The sequence below is a fragment of the Bradysia coprophila genome, unplaced genomic scaffold, assembly GCF_014529535.1.
Source record: "Bradysia coprophila strain Holo2 unplaced genomic scaffold, BU_Bcop_v1 contig_358, whole genome shotgun sequence".
NCBI lineage: Eukaryota > Metazoa > Arthropoda > Insecta > Diptera > Sciaridae > Bradysia > Bradysia coprophila.
The window spans coordinates 5,283,637-5,302,187 of record NW_023503616.1 but is presented as its reverse complement, the minus strand read 5'-3'; the positions used below and the strand labels follow the sequence as shown (position 1 = coordinate 5,302,187).

Below are 18,551 nucleotides of genomic sequence, written 5' to 3'. Positions count from 1 at the left end.
TTGCGTTAAACGTTTGAGACTTTTCGAAATATTTTCACCAAATAAAAACTGATTTCAGTAAGCTTTTTTTCCCTGAAAGCTATGGTCAAGACGCGCAGTTTAAGCCCAATATGAGGTTGGTAATCCAAAATTTGGGGGAGATATGTCTAAGAAAGTGATATTTTTCGGTGGTCATTAATAGCCAGAAATATTTTTCTTTTCGAAATTGGTTGTTGTTGCCCCACAGAAAATGTTGCTTTGGCTCTAAACCGTTTAAAAAAATGGTTACAAAATGTTTCGAGATAACCTCGACGAGTCAAAATTCGAGGATGACACTCATCACTACTGGGAAGTTGATTTCACCTACTTCACTCACCCAACTAACCTGGCCAAAGGTATTTTTCTCGTGAAGTCATATGCTGTAGGTTTCGAATGACACCGATCTTCAGTTTTTATATCAAAAAATGTAATTTTGGCAACGTTTGCGTCGAAGTGATTTCACCTTACTTCGAAGCAGAACGAACAAAAAGTCTTCTAAAAATTTAATTTCGTGTCATTTCGTGCAATTGTGGAATTATAGCGTCCCTTTCTACAGGGAAACAAGTTTACAGAAATCATTTGAGATTTATTGAGAATATCTTGGAACGTCGAATACAAACAAACACTTTTCATATCTCCCCGCTTTCAGCAAAAAAAAGGTTTAATGTAATCAGTTCACATTTCGTGAAATAAACTAGAATTTTCAAAAATTTGCTAAAAACAAGCATAATTTTTTATGGTAGTATCTCCCCGAGATTTTCAGCCACCGACCTAATATGCGGCTTAAGCGTCTGGTCCAAAGCTTTCAAGTAAAAAAAAATTACTGAAAATCGGTTTTCATTTGGTGAAAATATTTCGAAAAGTCTCAAATTAGCTGAAATTACCCATGTGTGGAAAATTACTTAGTCATATCAGACAATTTAAATAAAATATCGATTATTTCCTTAGAATCGATTATCGATATTTTCAAATCGATAAATATTGACTGATAATTCGATTATTAATCAATATTAATCGATTATCGATCAAACATTCGATCACAATATCGATTATTTGGAAATTATATCATCGATTGTTGATATTTTTCATTGAACATGCCTAAAATTAATTCATTCACATCGAAGTTATTGTGTTATATGTCCCGAGACTGTCGAAACTTCAAATTAAAATGGCTCGAAATTTATGACACGTCTCTTAGAACAGATTGGATCATTCAGAATTTGGTCCACTAGTTAATGAAAAAAGTTCCATAGACGTTGCTCTAAGAGAAGGGTTTTTTATTTCGAGTTATTTCAGATCGAGATTTTTTCAATCACAGGACAGGCCATTGAATTCGCCATGCATGAGTATTGACTGGAAATTAATTGTATCAAAATTTTTAGTAATTCACAACAAATTTCAGATATATCGGACAAGTGATTCAAATGGGTTTTCTTGATCCAAGGAGAAAACGAGGTGAAGAATCACACAAAAACATGACTTTTCCTATTTCATTCCGAGCCTTGTAATGAATTTTGTAATCCTTTTCACGTTTCAACCACTTCTACATGTAAAATCTTGGAATAAAAATTATTGACCTCGACTTCGCCTCGAATCAACAAAATTCACACGAAATCTCTAATTTTCATCTTTCAATCCCCAGTTATGTAATAGTTATTTGTTAACCAATGGGAGAAAATAGGAAATTTCACGAAGAGCGAAAGTTTGCGAAAATTCGCTCAAGGTGGTCTGCAACAAAGATTGCACTTTTACGGGTATGGAAATATTTTTTACAGACATTTTGTTACCAGGATTCCTGGTCCAGGAAATCAAACCATCGCCGAACAAATCACAAGTAAATGATGGACTGGAAAGTCAGTTTACTTTTTTGGTTACCGCGAAATTTTGACTCAGTTAACCACACGCAATGCTATTTACATTATAGAGGATGGATTTGCTGTAATTATACACAAAACCAGAGAAAACTTTATGAAAAAAGATCAAACTTTATGTCACGCTCTTGAGTAAATCGTAATTCGTGAAGAAAACCCGTGATTCTTTTATGGAAAAGTAACATTACTTATCATTGCCCCATCATGGAAATGTTGAACCTTTACCAATCCGAGGCAAGCCGATGTCGGTAAACACGCAAGCCATTTCCGTCATTTGTCCCATTGCCAAGAAATGGCTTGTTTGTTTTACCGACATCGACTTTGCCTCGGATTGATAAAAGTAATGATAAGTAATATTCTATTACTCAAAAACGTGGTAAAGTTTCGCTGCCGTGAAGTATTTTTCAATTTATTTGACGTTTTTCAGTAAACTGTAATAAAAGCCACAATTTCGTTCAAAATCGTGTTGTTTTCATATTTTTTAGGGAAATATCTCACATTTCAACAGAACAATTGTTGTAAATGGTTGCTTGTGTGATTAGTGACCTCACCTTCGGCTCGGATCAAATAATGTCACACGCGAACGATTATTTGTCCTATTGTTATGTTATGTTCTAACTATTATCCTTCAAAAAGATTCGTCGATCGATCTGCCTTTAAATTTAACAAGATTACTCATATGAGTCTTTTCAACAAATATCTGCGTGCCACGAGGTGCAAGAAATTTAAATCTCTGTAGTTTCCTTTCAAATCTTGTGCGATATTTATTTTAGGAATTTATTTATGTAACGATGGTTTCGCAGCTTATTTTTGTTATCTTTAAGATGTAGCGAAGGTAGCAACGTCAAAAAATTACAAATTCATTCGCTTGTATCTTACACACACGATTAAGGTACATGCTGAGGTGGTAGACTTTTTTCTATATCACCCAAGGAAAAAGGCTACAGTGCCGAACTGGCCATACTGGGAATTCGATTACCGAAGGACTTTATGTATTTTTATATGAAAAACGGTATCTTTCGAATTGTATAGGCGTTTTCACATAGGGGTATTTTGGTAGCCACTCCATCACTGAAACACTCCCACCTCCTATTTCGCTTCAAATATAAAAGCTTATAAAACACATCGTTGATAATAAATATTTTAAGTTATAAACAAAGTCATAGGCTAATTGACAAAATTGTCAAATCCTTTGTCGACATTTTCAAGCTGAAACAAAACATTCATTAAATCTTAAGTACAAATCTAAATTACATCGTACCTTAGATTCGCATCAACAACCATTCTGATCCCAATGATTTCCTGGTGTAATTACAAAAGAAATCTAAAAAAAAAACTTTGCAAGAGGATAACATTGAGGAGTGGTTTTACAACAGGGAAAGTCACTCTGAAGTTTTGCCTGAAAGTTTTATGTTAACAATTGTGATGATGATTAAAAAAGACGACAATAACAGCTTAGAAAACATAACTTTGACTTGAATCTATTCAATTCAGAATTTTGACCGATAAATTAACACAACAATGCTTCGATAAGAAACTCTGTTTGAAAAGGACATCTCAACAATAATCTGACTAATTCATCAACTTCGGGTATTAGATTGTTGGGTAAACGAACAGCTTTTTTCGTTCTTTAATCTTTAACAAAGCCTCTGTGACGTGAATATAACTATCATACATACATTCTTAGGCTGTAAAATACGTACAAATTCCTTGAATATACAATACGTTCAACAAAAAAAACCAAATTGATATCTGTAACACACGCGCCGAACTTTGTGGACAGCAAACCTTCAATACAAAGAAACTTAAAAGCTTTCATAGAAACGGATCAATAACGTCCCAAAAATAGGCCGCATTGGCGCTACCGTTGCCTAGCAACTTGGGCCACATCGTGCTTACAGCTTGATTGTTATATAACTTGTTTCTACATTGTTAAAAGCTTATTGAACGGATATGGATGAGTATACGAAAGGAAAATAATTCATCATGTGATTGTGCTTTTCATGGTTTCGAATTATTTCACATAAAATGTTCGTGGAAATGGCCTAGTTTTCGATGATTTTAATCGAATTTTCATGTAGCTAGGATTTTCTGTCGTATCAATGGAAATGTGGTAAGTTGTCACATACGGCTGCTAATCCAGTAGTTGTCAATAATATGATGGTCGGTAATATGATTACATCGATAATTGTCTGTTAATTTAAGAGACCTGAATATTTCACATCCAGATTTGAAGAGAATTTAGGTTTCCGTTGTGGTAATGAATGTCCTCATACCTTTGGTTTTGTAAAACGTGAAGGGCTCACATTTCAATTGTAACTGGTAACTGATTTGTGTGTTTTCACAATTCAATTTGTAATAGAAATATGATCAAATGACCGTTATATAAGTTATTGGCTTCAGATTTGTACATCATTTTATAGTACTTTTTGATTACAAATGTAAATATAGGATTCCAGTTGTTAGGAAATTATTCGAGGCTCTAAAAACATAATAGATAGTGGATATTAACAATACGACTTACAAAGAGCTCAAATTTATAAATTGTAATACGTTTCTTCTTCGTTTTTCTTTATATCTGTTCTAACACAGCCGAATTCAGAAAACTTTGGCCTAATTTTGTTACATTTAAAATTGTAATAAGATTCAAAATTAGCTCTATCGAATTTCTTGGACATTTTTGTACCCTAAAGCCATATAAGTTGTGCATTATTCCCTTTGACGAATTTTATTTTGTAAATCGACTTTTCGAAAGTACATTATAAATCCTCCTGTACTGCTGTCATGTCATATATAACAACATGCCTTCATATACAACCAGAAATTTTCTAACAAAGAAAAGCTCTTTTGTGCTTGACAAAATAAAAATCGAAACATTATCTGCTGCGCTGTGGTTCAAATTGTAATAGGTAATGTTCAGTTGGAAATGTTTGTGTACCCAAAAAACGGGGTGGTAATTGCCATACGAAATGTATACGACTTTCATACACAAATATATACACAGATCTGTATAAATATTTCGTTGAATTTATCTACAATGAAACGAAAATGAGGACAGAAAAGTAGGTCACGGCAAAATTATGTTATACGAAAAAAAAAATTGGATCTGGTGATAGAGATGGTATATGGTATAGGTATAGGTTAGTTGAATATGACAAGGAATATTTTTTCTAGTTTTTTCTTTCATTGTGATGGAAATTCGATATTTTTTTCTTTTTCGGAGATTTATGGTTTATTTATGTGGAATTATTGAGCAGAGGGAGGGAGAGGACTGACGGAGCCTCGATTTTTTTTTTAGTTTGGTAAACAATCAACTTCTAAGTTTTCTCAAAACTAAACTTATTTGCACAGTAATGTTGCCTTCTGATTAACAAGTCACATATAAATGTTTTGACCACAAGCATATTTATTGTAACTTTATTAGGATCACGTAATTCGTTAAACATAGCACGTAAAGTTAACTAGACTGGATCAGTCGATTTACCAATGGACCTAATTCATATTGGTGTGAAACGCTTACTACTAACTACTACAAATACGTAAAACGAATGATTAAACGATTTTAACGGGATTTAGGTCCCTTCAATGAATGTCCACTGCCTGGTTCTCTTTATTCTGCCATGTGTGGTGAGCAAGGTGTTGTGATAAGCATAGCTTGGTAAATCTATAATTTTAAGTATAGAATCCCCATTAGAAAATAAACGATGGAACAGTAAAATACTGGACAATTAAGGTGCGATTCAGCATAGGAACCAATTCACAGTACCTAGACCAGCGAATTTTTTTTTAACAGACAGTTATTGATACGTTATTGACATCGTCGGGAAAATTAAACTGTGTGTTATAACACTGATTAATGCAGATGTGTACGCGAAAACGTATTATATAGAAAAAGTTGAAAACAGAAGAGAAAAGATTTTGTTTTAATGTCCCGAAGATGCTAAGATCAAAAAAGTAATAGACCCGATTCTTATAATTATACGGTGTTACAATGTATGTGAAGTCTGTGAAAAGTTAAAAAGTATAAAACTGAAACCACAAATAAGTTAGTCAAAAGTAAATATCCGAATAAATCGACCATGTTTCACAGGTCTTTTTTTATGAGTTATTGATAAAAAATATTGCTGTTTGTTGGTTGATCCAATTATCTTATTCTCTTATCTACATCATTATCTCATGTCGCAATTAATTTAAGAGACGATAAAGCTTTTTTTTCCTAATTATAAATACCAGCTGATAGCGACGATTAATTAGGATCCCCTCACTCCGGGATTGTCTCTTCTTTGTGTCATGAGTGGTCATGAGTACTTTGTGTTTTATTCAAATTAATTTCATCCAAAGAACGTACATAGTAAATGCAGGCTGTCGTATTAATAGCGTGAAATTATTTTCCATGGGCGTGACGTTCAGGTTGATGAAAATGAAACCCAGATTTAAAAAATCTTAGCTTTTCTCATGCCGTTGGTGTCTAACGAAACCTTGAGTTCGATTCTTTTTTTCTTTAAATCAAGTAATAATGTAAAACAGACCGTCCACTAGAAAAAGTTTACATCGGCATGCCTAAGCGTTGTTTAAATGTGTGTTTACCCAGTTTCCACTGTATTAACAATAAATTTATCTTTCAACCTACATATACTTGTTTTTTCTGTTATGAAACTATTAAATACAATTACCAGTCAAACGATATGAACTGAAACATTGAACAGATCACTGCATTATTCACTTGTCGTAATAGAAGCGAAACATTTTTCCTCTCAAGGGGTTATGCAATTTATATATCACATACATGTTCATGGATGTGGTATATTTATATTATATATATTTAGCAAACTGCAAGCTAGCATTGATAATTGCATTCATGTGAACAAATGTTGTATTATTTATATGCATCGTAATACTTGCATGCATGCAATAAAAACAAATTTATTTAATAAATAAAACGATTCTCTGTGCTATTTGCAAATATTTATTTTTGAATGTGTGAAATGTTCATTATTTCAATTTCGAGTTTACTTTAATATTTACTTTGCCATTTGGAAGGTGTCAAAACTTGCAGCTGCTGTCAAAAGGGAAAAAAATGGTTTACGTATCAATTTCATGCAAATGCAGAAATTGGGGAAAAAATTGTGTCATTTTTCGAACAATCAAGCATTATCAAATCGGATAAGGATGTGCTACCTTTAACGAAAGTGTTAAGAAAACGTAAATGAGGGATTCTTTTGAAAAACAGCCTACCGAAATCGGACGCATTTTCTATTGGAATTTTTTAAATGACTTCGACCTTAGAAGCCAAAACCACTTTCAAAAAAATTCTCCGAAACTGGTGTGGCTAGTGTGAGGTGATCAAAAACCGAAAACATGTACTTTTCTTACAAAAATATCTACAGTTACAAGAGCCGAACAGGGACATGTGGGGTGTCATTAGAAAGATAATCACATGTACTATTGAGCCGAATACGGACTTATTGGGTTTAAAATTCATATACACTGAAATATGTGCAGTTACGGTTTTCAACCGAAGACTTACACTGTTCTTACAGAAATTTTTCGAGGTACACTAAAGGTACATGGTCGTGTGAGGTATCATTTGAAAGGTAATTTTATGTGCTTTTGGGCCAAATAGGGTCTTATGCGGTTTTGATGCATGCACGATGAAGTAGAAGTTGAAATGTTGAAGTGCCCATATTCCATCGAATACGCATCTAAACCGCATGAGCCAAAATTTGTCCCGAAGGCACATAAAATTACCTTTCAAATGATACCCCACACGACCATGTACGTTTCACATATCTCGAGAAATGTGTGTAAGAACAATGTAAGTCTTCGGTTGAAAACTGTAACTGCACATATTTCAGTGTATATGAATTTTAAACCCAATAAGTACCTATTCGGCTCAATAGTACATGTGACCTTTCTAATGACACCCCACACGACCCTGTACGGCTCGCGTGACTGGAGAAATTTTTGTAAGAAAAGTGCAAGTTTTCGGTTTTTGATCACCTCACACTAGCCACACAAGTTTCGGAGAATTTTTTTGAAAGTGGTTTTGGCTTCTAAGCCTTTCAAGGTACATATAAAAAATTCCACTAGAAAATTCGTCCGATTTGGTAGGCTGTTTTTTAAAAGAATCCCTCAAAGGTAGAATGTCTTGTAAAATAAAACATCATCAATGCTCATAAAATTCAAATACCTCAAGTTATGGATTGACCCTCAAGGCTATTACGTAAGACGTATAGCTAAACTCGTTCTACTTGCAAGCTAACAACGTACATTTAGGGGTAGTATAATTTGGCAGGCGTGTCAGTTTTTCGGAAATTTCGTCAAAGGTCAAATAAAGGACAATGCTGGAAGAGATTTGTTACATCCAAAATGATTCTGTCCCTTAAAATCGATTATTTAAATAGACCATTTATAATATCAATCAAGCAACTCAATAGCGCAGTGTGTAAGTTTAGACTTCACATTGAATTATTGAATAGCCAGTTGTGGATTTGAAACTCAACCGCAACACAAATAATTCGTCTGATCAGAGTATTGTCCACAAAATTGACATCTGATTGAAGCGGTTATTAGGTTGCGTCTTGGAGTTAATACCGATAAATATCTCTTTATGTTGCATGTAATTGTTCGTTGGTAATGTCATTAAGTCAGTTAGGCGAAAAGCTCGTTGACATGGTGTGTTGTCTTTTAAAATGTTTTATCGACAATCGATGATTATCGACTGATTGTGTCGATTATTAAGAAATTTTATCATGAACTGATATTTTTCAGTGATCATGCCTCTTGGGAACGGCTATAAATATGGATATCCCAATTACACAGCGGCACATAACAAATTATTATCGAAACACTAATTTTGTAGCCGATATAACTACCGAAGGGGGTTTAGGCTACATCTAGAAATCCGAATGACAAGTACCTAACACTATTCAAACTGCAAGAATATCGCCACAGTTCATTATTATGTCTGGTACTTCTTTTGTTTGAAGAATCACTGAGTCTTTGATAAAAAATCTTTCACTTCAAATTACTGAAATATTCGTATTTCGAAAAGAAAGACTTAAATTTTATGGCATAAATCTTAATTGGAAAACTCTATGAACAATGATGAGCTCTGAAAGCTCATGACATCATCAACAAAATGAGAAAAATGCTTAGCTCTTCAATTATCTGGGACAGCACTTGACGATATCTTAACACAAAAAAGAAATAAAGTTTCTTTAAAAAAGGTTGTTGTAACAATGATTTCCCTAACTAAAGATCAAAAAAATGTTAGAAACTTCGAGACAAAGAAAACCAAATTTATGTTTGTTCATAATCATTTTACGCATAGAGGCTAAAGAGAAAGTTTTGGTGCCTTTAATAATATAACAACATAATTATATGTGTTACACAAGAAATATACCGTTTCAGCGTTTCAGTAAGCGTACCATAGTCGAATATATCTACTACGGTGTGTGTACATTTACGATGTACCTACATAAAGTCAATTCAGTAACATAATTTTCCATACGTTAACTATCCATATCCACATATAAAGCTAATGTATTGTGGAGCGCGCATATATACATTTACTGTTGGAATAATCAATCTATCCAGCATAGGTTTGGTCACATCATCTTGTATATCTACAAGCTTATCGTTATTAGATTTCAAAATAAATCAAACGAAGGTTTTAAAACAAATTGTCCATTTTAGTGAATAGTTTTTTGATAGGTTTGACACAGATACAGACTGAATGGGCGTTGAACGAAAAGCTAAATCAACTTTTTGATGTGTCATTAGTTATGAAAATAAGTTTTAAAAAAAATTTTGTACAAGAGCAGTATGCTATGTACATTTATTATATTTTTTTGATTTTTTGAAAAGGAAAAATGTTGAGATGGACGTAGGGACGTTTGGATTTTTAGAAATTGTTCATAGTAAGATTATTATCCATCAAAATGTCTATACTTATAGTCCATTTTCGATTATATCCTTTGCTAAAAACTGATGGCAGCATTTTATAACATAATTATATGTGAAAGTTGAGCTGAGCGAAAACGAAATACCTGATGGGATTACATCGCCTTCACAGATATCCGCTTAAAAAAACTCATACAATTCTCAAGTATATCTGCACACTGGCGAGTTTTCTACATAGTCAAGAACATACAATGTTATGAGAAGACTAAAACCATTTTTCCATTGTCATCATCAATCATTCAATCTGATTCTTCTTTTGTTTGAATCATCGCTTAAAGTTTGATATAAAATCTTTTACTTCATTCGCTTTAACATTTTGCTATAGAATAGCAGGTGTCATCTCTCATTTTTGACGGTGCTGTCGATAACAGATGATTAGACGGGCGCATCATTCTGCTCAATGACTCCTTTTAGTATAAAGTATTATTTTACACGTTCGACATAATAACTCTTAGAATTGAGGTTTAGAATTTCAACTACTGGTGTTCTAACAACTGATTTCACTTTGCACACGCCGCCCAAGCTTTAAAGATGGTTCCGTGAGGAATTAATTGCGATGTTACGTTATCTAAAAATGTCACTTGCTAGCGGCAACGACAACCAAAATTACAGTTAAATTGCACCAAATGTGGTTTTATGTAACAAATGCATAAATCAATCAGAAAATGTAATTTATGTTGAACCTAATGGAGTTGAAACATTTTGTATTAACCAATGAAGCATAGAACTATGAAAGTAGCAGATTTAATAATTTTGCTTTTTATAGCTCGCCGTTCATAAAAGAGTAAGACGAAAAGTTAGATTGGCCGAAGAATGATCATATCGAGCTACGTGTTCTATTTTTTATTGAGGAGCACGACGGTAAAACTACTTTGCGATAATCTAAATTTTTCGAATAGGGTAAGCTCCAATGCGACCCACTTTATATAAAAAAGATTTTTTTTAAAATTATCTCAGCTCCTAATAACATACAAATATACCGAACGTTGGCGACTGGCACGCCATGAAATCTGCTTCTGGAAGGTATTACATTTTTGCTCCGTTCGCTCTACACTTCTGAAACAAAATTTTAATTACCCAGCAAATATTTGTGTTGTAAAAATTCATTCACTGTTTGCGTGAACTAATTAAACAAGAGTGTTCTTATCAACGATGTTATTTCTATGTTGGATGATGTGTACACGTATAACCTTCTGTATATAAAATAGAGAGAATGTTTTATACATGTAGTTGTTGGCAACTTAGAAATGTGCCAACTAATCTCAATTAACTTTTATTATTGTTACTTAAAGTATAAACAATTAAAATGTTATTTCAATTAATTCATTATTAATCGAGACTGTTGGTTTTATGTTTCTCAATACGAAGCTAGCAAATTAAACATTTTAAATTTAAATAACCGTCAACGGCGATAACAGAGATCATGATTAATTTTAGTCTCGTTGAATATATTCTGTGATAATTTTTACTTTCCCGACAGATCAATCTAAGCGATATTCGGTGAGAATCATTAAAATAACCAGAATTGTCATAGCTACTTTCCTAAATTAGCTAGGCATACCGTTAACTAACTTACAAAATTTCTAACAATCTCTGACTAACGTTAATTTTCAAGCTAATTATATTTCCATTTACTACTATTTTCGATTACGATTACGTAATAAATTTTTACATTAACATGGTGCTAACCAACAGTTAAAATAAATTGAATTCGCTGATGGTGCTGAATACACGTTTCACTTCTTTAAAAAGCTCAAAAAATAATGAACAACATTGACCTAACACTCGGATAGCTCTGTCACAATGTTCTTTGTGCTTATTTCCTTTTCACAAATTTCAGAAAGAAAACTTTCAACAAAATTCTAACAAAATTTGTAGAGTAATACATGGCTAGATAAAAAATTCGTCTGCAACGTGATAATAATAGACCCGAATTGAGTGTACCATCAATTGTACCAATGCACTACACACATAAAGAGTACCCTAAAAAAAAGTACTGAAACAGGACAGTGGACAGTATATATTCCACTGCACTGTTAGAAATAAAAATATGGCTACTGAGCCGTTCATTCGAATTACAATTTGTATGGGATTTTAAAATTCCGCGCTGATGCTCATCGTGCCATATTCTCACATCGAAAAATATTAAATGGCGACTCTCTACAAAAACTACTCTATTTGTCACTTGTCAGTCGAAGCACTTTTGCTTGAAGTGCATTGGTTGTACTTATGCTTCACAATATACTGACAGGACTTTCTGTTCCTTTATGACTACAACCACAGCACTGCTCCTAGCAAGAAAACTGAATTGACAAGTGTCAAATTTGGAGGCTTTAGTGATAAGAGCTACCGCTTACAATTGTTTGTACTGTATGTTTTAACTCACACATCGAAGTCATCTATCTATCTATACAAAAGAAACGCAGTGTCTACTGTGATTTCATCAGCCTCCGAATATTTGTTATGTTCATGCTAGTAGCAGGGCTGTGCTACAACATACGCTACAAAATATACTTGCACCTCAGACCAACAAAATTTTCCTGCAAAAAATTTTCCTTGTTAATGAAACAGGCAATTTCGTGAAATTATAATTCATTTAAAAGAACCATCCCGATTCGTCCATATTTGTTCACCGATTTCCGATTACACGTAAAAAAACATAGCTAACGCCGACCCGTACGAAACACCTATTCGTGTCAAAAGCCTTTAAAATCACTTACATTATCCACTCTTTGCCTTGTTATCATATACAAATAAATTGCCGGAGGCAATATAGACAGCCCCGTACGAAGACAAATTTCATAAATTCCTATTTAAACAGCTATGTACCGCTATATTTAACTATATTTCACTATAAATAAACATTTCACAGAAAAATATGATATTATATAGCTCTATATGCCTGTATATAGCTCAATATAGCTGTATATAGGTATATATAGATGTCCATATATGGAATCCCTGAAACCCCTCACACATAACAAATTATTTCCATGTTAACAGAAACTCTCTAAGTATCATTTTTCCCAAGATATTTCTATTTTACTAAAATCCAATATGGCCGCCGGCAGCCATTTTGTTAGGAGACCGGAAATAGTACCGACGCTTTACATTCGTTAATACCTTTCAAACAAAAAAAAATTCATGAAATTCGGTCAAAATTTACTCGAGATATTGTCAAAATACACCACGTTCACTGTACTTCCGAGTAGCCAGATACGAGCTCACTCCAAGAGACCTAGCTCACGCTCCGGAGAACATAATTTCATTAAAAAAAAATTTCCCTGATTGGTACGGTCAATACCTATCTAATAAAGCTAAAACAGACGAAATATGTTCAAATGTGGCCGACCTACAAGCAAAAACTGCTTGCCGCCCTGTGCCTGTTCCACACCAAGGGGTCTAACTCGCGAGTCGGTCATCCGATTTCCATAAACTTTTTTTTTTGACGATCGGTATTGTAAATACCTTTTATTTGACGTATCACTTACAAGTTTAACGTTTAAATGTCCGGAGATATCTTCGAAAAACTGTAAAGCACTTATTGGGCCACAGCTCGGGAGGGGTCAATCCAAAATCACTCATCTTCGAACTTAGCCTGTCTTTTGACATTACCAAACGGGGAAAAAAAGAATTTTCAAAATCGGATGCGTTTTACTCAAGTTATCGTGCAGACAGACAGACGGACAGACGGACAGACGGACATTTTTTTTTCGCGGATTTGGCATCTCTAGACAACCACAATAGGTTTCCCCTTACTCAGGGAGTCCAATTCGACGTGTTACAAACGTATGCGTAAACCTATAAGACCCCAGTACTTCGTACGGGTCTAAAAAAGACTTTGCCATTTTGCCTGTTTTATTATTCCCAACAAACGCTGAAAATAATGCCACGAACGAGACCTACTTTTAGTTTCATATTAGCGGATCGGCATCAAAGTACAACTGGTTGCATGCCAAAAACTAGTTTTGCTCTGTCTGCATTCGGCGTACAATTTAATTTTTTTTTTTTTTGATATTTGGCCCTGTTCATGTTCATACTACTGATCCCGTGTGCAGATGTTTGAAAAAAGCGTGTTCTGCAACACAAGTAAGACACTATGCATAGATATAGCTAAGTCAGTGTTGATACAAAAGTATTTTGAAGGAGACAATGTGGTTTGTAGTTTATAGACGACCGCAAGGTTTATACTTGTCTTTATGGATGCAATAATCGGGTATAGGAATGGAGTTTTATTTGCACAATTGTACAATTTGATAATGTAACATTTACGTAGGACAAAAATCGTTCACAAATCTCGTCACTGCATTTTTTTCCGCACCGAGTACAACTCTGTTGTCATATATTCGAGTAAAATTACAGCGCATAGCAACAAGAGAAATAATAAAAAGGCTTAATTTTATATTATTTATATGTGCAAACATCTCTTGTGTATTCATTTTTTTTTATTTTAAATAACAGAACGATTCCCCATTATTATTTATATAAACCGATGTTCCTGAGTGTGTGTAAGACAGGGAAATTCGCTTCAGTATTAATATTTTCGCGTATTATATCGCGCGCTTAAAAAAATTTAAATGAAAGAACATGTATGTTGTAAAATAACGTTGGCAAACTATCTATAGATTTATACGATGTCTAATACAAGTAGGTATATATATATATACAGAGCGTTGTATAAATAAATTCAAAAAAAAACTAGGTTTCTTGGTAAATGTATGACGAAGACTGACTTGATAAATATTTTAAAGAGTGAATAATATTCGATTCGGGTGTATGGATGTACTATTGGAATACGCTTCTGTGCAACGAAATTCACCAATTTTTGGATTCAGAATACCAAGTGAAAGACTCTAAATTATTCGTCATTTCGTCATTTATTATATCGAAATTCACACCACAAATTGTTTATAATGCTTAAGATTATTATAGAACTGCTAAGGATGAGATCAAAGAGATATGCGAACGAAGTATTATGCATCTAGAGTTAATGGTTTTTTTTTTGTTAAAAAATGGAAAGAATATGTATTGAGCAACGACTTTAAAACTCAGTTTTCGAGTTGTATACATAATCAGATATTTGGTGTATATACAAAGTAATTACACACATTTGGGTTTCAAATTAATTTTTTTTGTTGTCTTGTAAAGATTACGGATGTTCATAGAAAAATGCGAAATATTCTGGCTAAGTTTTGTCTTTTGCATGATCAGCACACGTCAAAATATTATACCCTTCTTGAACGGTGGTAACTCTTTAAGAAGAATAGAAATGTGAGGTACTTAATACTTCATTTGAAAGCTTTATAACATTTTAGTCTCTACCATCATTATCTTATAGTAGATTATTGAACTGGTCTACTAAATGCGTTATTAAACAAATGTTTTTATGTATACAAGAAAACAATACAAACAAAAACTACATACAGAGGATTTATAATTTTGTGTTTGCATTTAGTAGACCAGAGCAATATCCAGCTTTAACTTGTAGATGAAACCTTCTTTTATATCGATATCTCGTCCGGTAATATATATTACACACTTGTCACGAAGAAGTGACAAGTGTGTACTCTATTTTATCACATAAGCGAAGACGAGACAACAACATAGACCTGAAGTGTAATTTTTGAAATATTCTTCTAGTTAAGTAATTTTGACAGCCGAACACCGCGCGTATGGGATAAAACGTTATTACAGAGCATGATAGTAAATATTTAATGATTCATTTAGTGTCCTATTATCTTGTTGTGTAATGTGAGAGTCAAAAGCATAATGTGGTTTAGAGTGTCGTTAGAACTTCTTACGTCAAGGTTATAAGCGGTTGTATTTTTAAATAAGGCTATGTATAAGTTCAGGTACAAAATCGAAGTTTTGCACCCAGAGCGAAGCGAAATAAGAGGGGAGAAAATATACATTTTCGTTAACAAAACATCATTTTCTCATGGCCTTTTGAGTGGAGAAAATAAGGTTAATCATAACGCAGATATAAAAACAAGAGGGCTCTTCCCTTCGATTAAAAATATACTGAGTATATCGAGCATATCGCGTAAATTCTGTGTATATCGGGCATATCGCGTAAGTTCTGTGTATATCCCGTATATCGAGTATAAGTCGGATGAGTTTGACAACCGAAAATGTTTGTTTTCGTATGTGTTCGGCGCATAATTTCAAAGTCTTATCGCTCAGCCAATATTGGTCCGATTGAAAAACTAATTACATTGCCAGACTCCTGAGATCACAAGCTACACACTGGCATTTTCTTTGATCGAAATCCGTCGCGTAAAAAATTTCATTTTTCTAAATGAGGCGGTTGTCAAACTCATCCTACTTATATAGTAAGTATATTTGTAATCGAAGGGAAGAGCCCTATGGTTTTGTCAATAGGATTGTTCAATAATTTAATTATTTTTGTGCTATGCAGTGGATTCCTGTTAAAAATACATCAAAGAAAAGAATCTACAAAACAGAGTAGGATAGTCAGCATCCTGCATCCTGCAGTGTAAAATCTTTTGGATTAACCCAAGGAATAGGTTTTGGTTCTGCTTAACATGATGTTTCAAATTGTTTCAAAATTACAAAATAATTGACCTGCTAAATCATTTATTATAGCGCTACTTATACTTATACTTACCCGACCTTTTAGAAGTCCTACATCGAAATAGAGAAAGCTGTTGTTGAGCCCTTTCAATAAAAATGTATGATATGTCCATCGATTGGATAAGTTTCGAGGATATATTTGGAAGTGCCAGTTTTTACGTCATTTTTTGAGAATAGTGACTAGGTATTCGTATGCAATGTTGAATCAGTAACTTTAATAATGTCTAAATTTTCCAGATTATGCCATAATTGTTTAAAATATTTTTAAATCAAAATTCGACTCTCATTATTTCGAATGGAGCCATTATAATATTTTTTTTATATATTTTTTTTTTCAACGCGATTGATATTTTAAACGCTCGAATTTCATCCCAGAGACAAAAAATAAAATTCTACGTTGTCAAAAGCGTACAGTAATTTAACTTTTGTCATCTTTATGATTTCCGTATGCGCAATTATAATTTCGATTCCAAATAGAATATTTTCATAATCATCCAGATGCACAACACAAATAATAAATTTTCGACTCATTTTTTCGCCGAGTGCTGCCAATTTAAAATTTTCTTTGTTCAGAAAGTAATGAATTGTGACGGTTCTCGTTTTTCAAAATCCAAACTGTCTAAAATCTAAGAACAGTCAGTCGGGTATGCGTTGAATAGAATTTATATCATCAATTAATAAAGTTTCCGTTTAGCAGTTCGTATCTTGTAAATCATATAATATTGTTACAGCTTTATAATCCCAATTCCAGTCTACTTAAATAAGCTTTTCATTCTGAGTCATGAGTAATGGTTATGCCAGTAACTATAAATCTGCTGACCTTCAAATTTAATTGATCACAGTTATGGTCTTACACGCAATAGTCCAACTTTACATAACAAACAAGAAAAAGATCCTAATTCGCATGATATAATACCATATATTTTACCACCTCAACGAAAAAGGGTGTGTGTATCATCATACTGTAACAATTTTTTTCTTCTTCTAATGTTCGATTCGGGGTGGGGCATATAATACACACTTATACAAACCCTTAACAATAAGTAATATACTTTCACTTTCCATCCCTTCAGCCATATTTGATATACATATATATCTATGCATCCATACATTCTAAACAAAAGGATACATTTTTTGTGTGTAGGTTATAGCATAGTATAAATATACAATCACGCCCACTACGCATGCTTTGTATTGTACAGCCCTGCACAATATCTACGTTTTTTTCACGTTGTGTGTTCGGAAATGTGCCTAGTTACAGATTATTAACTAAAATTTGAATGAGAATGTTCTTGGTGTGGTTGTCTAAAAAAATTTAATTTTTATTCGAGTATTGGATTGTGGATAAGTTCGACCTGAAATTTTGTTTATCTATTCTGTATATTACAAAATCTATCGACATTATATTCACGAACACTGTTTAAAGTGCCAATGTTATAATGTAGGTGCTATTTTTATACACCTGGCAAAATAGTTTCCAATTTATATTTAGACGAAAAATGTGGCATTGATGTTGTCAATTTAAAACAGTAATAATCAAAAATGTTACAGCCATTAAATACGGCTAGCCCCATTCTCGTTCTTACTGCGATATTATTAATAAATAATTGAACACAAAATGTGTGTTCATAGCTTGGCTATAACTACAAATTTTTTCTTTCAATACTTCTAAGTTTAAAATGAACAAACTTTTCATTTCAAATATATTTTTTTTGATGCCAGTTGGTCATGTTGATGCCAACGCATAATGGTTATATTTCGTTATATTTAACAATGTATGTTGCCACATATTTTGCGATTTCAAGGTCTCGTTTTTTTTCTTCATTTCGTGTGTGCCATTTCGCTTATACATATTGTGCTTCTATATTAAACTTGCCGATGCTTCTCCGTTATTTTTATAGGAGAGAGAAAAAGACTGACTATTCTCAAATAAATCAGCGAGTCTTAATCTCACTCCCACAAATTTAGCGGATTCCAGGAAGTCGCCATTACGTCATGTTAATGATACATTCAAAAAAATTTAGCGAAAAAGATTGATTAACACAAAGTTTAACTTAATTGTTGGTTCCAATTATCACATTTTTGAGAAAATTTGGCTTAAGG

General features: G+C 33.2%; 1 long non-coding RNA gene across 1 annotated transcript in view; it reads left to right on the top strand.

The window, feature by feature from the left end:
• The window catches only part of LOC119081525, a 298,236-nt gene that overhangs the window by 44,264 nt on the left and 235,421 nt on the right, over positions 1 to 18,551 (top strand). The window lies entirely within an intron of this gene.